We start from the raw sequence: 5937 nt of genomic DNA, 5'->3' as shown, positions 1-5937 counted from the left end.
GAACAACCCGGACAGGGTCAAAAATAGAACCGCCTCACAAGTGACAGAAGACAGGTGAGACGCATATAGCAACAGGTCACAAAGATGGTAAGAGCAAAGTTGTTTCTCCAACCCCCGAAAAAATTCCTCCAAGAACTGAAAACTCAGAAATTTGAAAGTAAAATACTATCATATAAAGAAAGAAAATAAATAATCCTCTTCATCAGGGTTTCTAGATCTGACTGCAGAGTTATTAGCAGGCCATACTGAATCCTAGCACAGAAAAATCAGATGGACTAGTGATGAGTAAGTTCCAGGAAAACGGCAGTAACTCCTCCACTTGAAAGAGGACACACACTCACTTGTTCAAGGTGATTGTAAACCACATTCTGCAGAAATTCAGAAGATTCAGGCACCGCTTCTAGATGGTGATGACACGGAAGGACGGCTTGGATGCATGCTTCTAACTGAGTCACCGACATTCTTACACTGCAGGGGGAAATGGAGGCCCTCAGCCAAGAGCACAGTTGTTCCTGTCATGTATCCCAGGCCGTGCCTCGGGGACTCAGTGTACTGTAGCAGTCTGGCCCCAGGTGAGGACCCGCAGCGTGGCCCAAGCAAGCAGGAGGGGCACTGTGCTTGAGAAATCCCATCCCCCATGGGGGCAAGAGGGGCTGGTGGGGTTGTGTGAACCTATAAATGCTCATAGAAATACACCTGCATACATTGAAGTGATAAAATTAAAAGTAGCAGGCTATTTAACAAAATTTCAATTGTCAGTGTTAATTTTACCATTCCATTCCGCTTGTCCCCTGCACTCTGAGACAGGCTTAGGCTCTCTCACACATGCAGCTCTGATGCAATAGTTGTGAAGTTATTTTACTTTGCTGCAAGTGTCTTCGCTCCCAGTGTCACTGTGACTGTCGTCTCTTAACACAGTCAGATATCTTCCTGGATCTCTCCCTGAGTTCCTTGCTCCTGCTTCTCAGATCCTGAGATAAAGAACAGGTGAAGGCACTTGACTGGAAAAGTCAATGTGGACTTGACCAAAGTCCTCAGTGACCCCCTAGGTGAGTGCTGCCCACCCCTTACCTTCGATTCTCAAGGTTCTGCCCAGGGTGACATCCAGCCAGGAGAGAGTCCTGGGCCCTATTAAAAGCTGTGTGGCTTGGGTGCAGGGAAAGCTGCAGGAGCTGGTTCCGTAGCCGGTCCCATCCACACCTCTGCTCCTCTCTCTCCCGAGGCAGCGCTGCCAAGCCCCCAGGCTCCCTGAGCTTCTGTCTTTCTCTTCTACTCTACTTCAAGCCCTTTTCCTCTTCCTTTATTCCCTGATTATCCCTAGCTGGAGTGATTTTTCTATCATAGAATCTGAAAAAATTTCCTGCAGCTGAAAAAGAGGTGCCAGAGGTCAACGCGCATATTGTGGTTCCTGAATAGAGCCCCTGGTTAGGGGGACCCTCACCAACACTCACGGGGCATCAGGCATGTTGCACCACCAACAAGAGTTTGCTGTGACACCAAGGCACGCACAGCATCCCTGCTCACTAAATTGTAGTTGTAGTCCTTTATTAAGAAGCAAAAATAAAAAAATTGCTCATGTTTCTTACTAAAATTATTTATGAGGGAGAAAAAGAAATTGTAATAGAAAGAACAAATTTCACTCCATGTTAGATGTGTTCATTTGGCTTTAATCCTGTACCTTGTTTTCTAGGCTCAGACTTGCTATCTCTGCACCTTTTGTAAAAGAAAGTTGCCTTTAGCCTGAAATATCCAGGAGGGTCTATTCTCCGGGCTCTGATCTTTAAGGATATTTGCTCTTCTACACTTATGTATAGATGGCAAGTTGTAAAATAGTGAATAACCTTTCTTTTTTTTGGAGGTTTTACAGGGGCACCATAATTTGACCCACATGGACAGCTGCAGGAACAAAGGATTTCAAGGACAAACAATTCATACAGCAAGAAGTTTGCAACAACCAGCCACATCCCCGCCACTTTTTAGTATAAAAGGAGACTGAATTCTGCCCTGGGGAAGAGAGTTCTACTGGATAACAATATGCCATTTTCTGGGTCTGCCAGCTTTACAAATAAAGTCTCTTTTCCTTACTCCAACATCTCATCTCCCGATTAATTGGCCTGTCATGCAGCAAGCAGAACGAGTTTGGACTTGGTAACAAATTGACTGCCTTAGAGGTAGTATGTCTCCACTGTTTCCTCATTTCCAGTATTTCACAACCTATCAATTTTATATGCTTTTTAACAACATGAACAAAAAACCTATTACAAGGAATTGATTCCACAGAAATAAAATTATTTCTACTCCTTCAAAACTTTTTTCTTTTCTATTTTATTTTGTTTTGCTTATTGAAAAGAAAATAAATTCAAATCTTTTTATTTCACGTATTTTTATAACTAGATATTGTAAATACTACAAAGATATTTAAATTGCAATAAAAATTGTTCATATATTAGTATAAAGATATATACACAATCAATGCAGATTAGGAAAGGAGTAGATATTTACTAAAAATCCACTGCACATCCAGTCTTTTACAAGCATATCCTGGAATATAAGCTCTATTATCCAGGGTCCCCCACCCCCAATCTCACTGCGGAGTCCCTTAGTAATCAACTACCAAGGCACCAGCATAGAACCATGAGATCACTATTTTAGGTATAAATGAGAGTATTAGCTCATTCAATTCTAAAACAGAAACCTTAAAATAAATACTGAACTTACTTACAGATAAACAAATTTGGACACAAAAAAGTACAGTTTCTCCCCAAATTCACAAAGATAATAACTGGTAAAGGCAAGATTTGAACTCATCTGCCTTGAATATAAAGCTAAGTTGGAAATCCCCTTCAACTGTGGAGGACCAGCAGCACAGCCTGTCACCCTATCTTTGTTCAGATCTGGCTTTAGACAGCCTGAGACAGCACCCCTTCCTATGGAACACGAGGGCAAACAATAACAATAAGGATTTTATATTCAGTAGTTTCTTAGGTCTCAATTATATAAAGTGTCAGCAGGTCAGCAGAAAACTCTGGGAAATATGAGTGGGTCCAGAGCTTTTTGCTGATAAGAAACTCAATCTATCAGGACAGAGTGACCTTCCCATGAGAGGCCTCATGGACATAAACTAAAGGCAACTGAGCAATGAAAACTAGCAAGAACATGGAACTCAAGCAAGAAGGATCCCTACCATCCCCTGCCCAGTTGCCTCTTCACCTTTGTGGACAAGACGGCAGAAGGTCCATGTTCTTGTCCAAGTTACAACATCATGGATTCTCACCCATATAATATTACGACTCTATGCTGTCTTAAGTCCTTTCCAACTAAAATATGATGACACCAATATCTCAGCGGAATGTCTATGTCTCCACTTTCTCTCTTCTATTAGGAGACTATATCTATGGCCACAAAGCCGAAATTCAATTAAAAACACCATGCACGAAGCCTGGTGAAAGTCTGTGTAAGAGACATTGTTCTCAAGCTCAGTGAGTGAAAACTCAGAAAAAGTGGTCCTTATCCCTCTGCAAGTGGAAGGTAGCCTGATTGTGTGTGTGTATGTGTGCACACGTGTGTGTGTAAATCAAATACAATGTATTGTGGGATGTGCACAGATTTTTTTTTATGTTACTATCATTTCATGAGGATGAGCCAACCTTTAAAGTAATTTGAATCTACTATTCTGAGAGAGTCTCAGGATCTTTTGGTGGAGGATGGGAAAGGGGAAAGGAAAGGAGGAAAGAAGTAAATGAAGCAAAGCTGTAAGTATACTGCTAGGGAAAGGCAAGACATTAATTTTGTTCCTACTTGCATCACACACAAATTAGGGACTGGCTTTCCCACATGTCTTGTCAAGCACTGAGTTGCAGAAGAACAGGTGACAGCCCATTTCTCACTGAGCTTGTGACTGTACGTGGCATCTTATAGACACTAATTATTTAACCTGATCAAACAATCTAGCAGCAGGCTGTAATTCTCCTATTTTGAGAGATAAGAAAACAGAAGTGAAAGAGGGTATATAGCTTGACCAAAGTCAGAGGACAAGTAAACTAAAGAAGATGAATTCAAACTCAGATCTGAATGCAGAGTCTGATCTTCCCACTCCGAGGGCTGGAAATTCCTTAACACACAGGGTCCCCAGCTCCTCTGCTTTGTTCCTGGCACCAAGCATTTCCCATGGCGATATTCTCCAGTTCTCAGACACAGCGCTCTGTGCAGCCAATAACCTCCATTCGACCTTGATCATCTACCTGTCACGCCCACCAGGCTTCACCAGGCAAGAAAGCTGGCTTTCAACTGCATACAAAGCCACCCGTTTTATCCTGGACTCTTCAGCGGCTTTTCCAGCGTAAACGCAGCCATGAAAGTGCTCACAGTTTGTACATGAGCCACACTACCTCTCTCCATCTCTGTCCCCACCTATACTACTTTGCTATGACCATTTTGAGAATCTTGGAAACAAATTTTTAAAAACAGAAAAGAAAGGATTCTGTAACAAGTACTTAATACTTACAATTTTAAATGAGAAGTTACAAAGTGAGTATTTACAAACCGAATCTGCCTTCCTAGGTGTCAGTTTTAACAGTTAAAATATACAATAGCAAAAAATTCTGACTTAAATAATTAACAAAAACATCAACAATAATCTGGAATAAACTCAAAAATAATGCCCATGTTGTACATGGTGGAAGTACAGGACAGTACTGTGGGGTAAAGTAAGAGGTGTGAAAGTAGAGACATCAACATTTTGTATGGAGGAAAGCAGTTTTGTAAAAATGTACGTTCTCCTAAAGATAATTCAAAAGTAGTAAAAAAATCCCACGACAGCACTTCTTTTTTTTTTTAACTTGAAAAATTATATTAGAATTCTTCAGGAATAATAAAGTCATAATACTAACCAAGAAAATTTGGGATCTAAAAGAGAATCAAAAAATCGCACTGTCAGATATTAAATAAATGTTTACAATATGTAAGATATAGTGCTAGTGTAAGAAAGTAAGATTGATAAAAATAAACCATGAGCTCAAAAAGAGACTCTAGTGTACATAAGTATTCTTTACAGGTGGGATTTCAAGTTAAAAAGCAAAGTAGGAATTCAATAATTGTCTTGGGACAATCAGAGAATCCCCTGGAAAAAACAAATTCTATTCCAGTCATAATGACCGCAAGAAAAATTACAGAATGTGATGTGAATATTAGAAAGTACTAATAACAGCGAATATAATTCTTTGCTCATATTAATTCAACTTCTCTTCACTATAACAAGTACCATCATCATCTCCATCTTAGAGATTAAAAAAACCTACAGAAGAAATTTATACCATTATAAGAAAGTATTTCTAAGAATAATATCAGGAATAAAACCCAAAAAGAAGACATTTACAATCTTAAGATTATTTTGGGCCACAACAAAAATGAACCTACTGAACAAAATGAAAGGCAAAATATGACAAGGAAAAGCTCTCTGATACATGTTGATGAAGACAAGGGGTTAATGTTCATAATATACATAGAGCTGTCACAAAGCAACAAGAAGCTGCCTCACTTAAATGTGTGCAAAGGACAAAAGAGATTATTCACTTTTTAAAAGTCAGATGGCTAATGAGTGAAAAATGCTCAATACCTCACTGGTCATCAAGTGCAAATTAAAACAATGAAAAAGTACTTTTGCTCATCATATTGGCACATATTTTTAAAAGATATTCTAGCTAGTGTCCATCTTTGAGAGAACAAACTGTGAGCGATCTTTTGGAGGATGACATGTCAATGGATATGTAAACTCTGAAAAACGTGTGTACACACAGGCTGAACTCCACATTTTGGAATCGTTTCATTTAGAAAAATTCAGTTCAAAAAGATGTACTTATCAGAGCATTTACACAGCACTGTTTACAATGGTGAGAAGAAAAGCTGAAGTGAAATCATATCCAGCGATAGAGAATTGGT

General features: G+C 39.6%; 1 long non-coding RNA gene across 1 annotated transcript; it reads right to left on the bottom strand.

Moving 5' to 3' along the window:
• Nucleotides 1-839: 839 nt before the first annotated feature.
• LOC140695589 (uncharacterized) lies at nt 840-1348 on the bottom strand. The gene is made up of 2 exons (XR_012071242.1): nt 1072-1348; nt 840-971 (listed from the first exon to the last, which is right to left on the bottom strand). It is a non-coding gene; the product is annotated as an uncharacterized lncRNA (long non-coding RNA).
• Nucleotides 1349-5937: the final 4589 nt, after the last annotated feature.

This window comes from Vicugna pacos, unplaced genomic scaffold (assembly GCF_048564905.1).
Source record: "Vicugna pacos unplaced genomic scaffold, VicPac4 scaffold_473, whole genome shotgun sequence".
NCBI lineage: Eukaryota > Metazoa > Chordata > Mammalia > Artiodactyla > Camelidae > Vicugna > Vicugna pacos.
The sequence above is the reverse complement of the archived record's forward strand: the minus strand, read 5'-3'. Positions and strand labels throughout refer to the sequence as shown.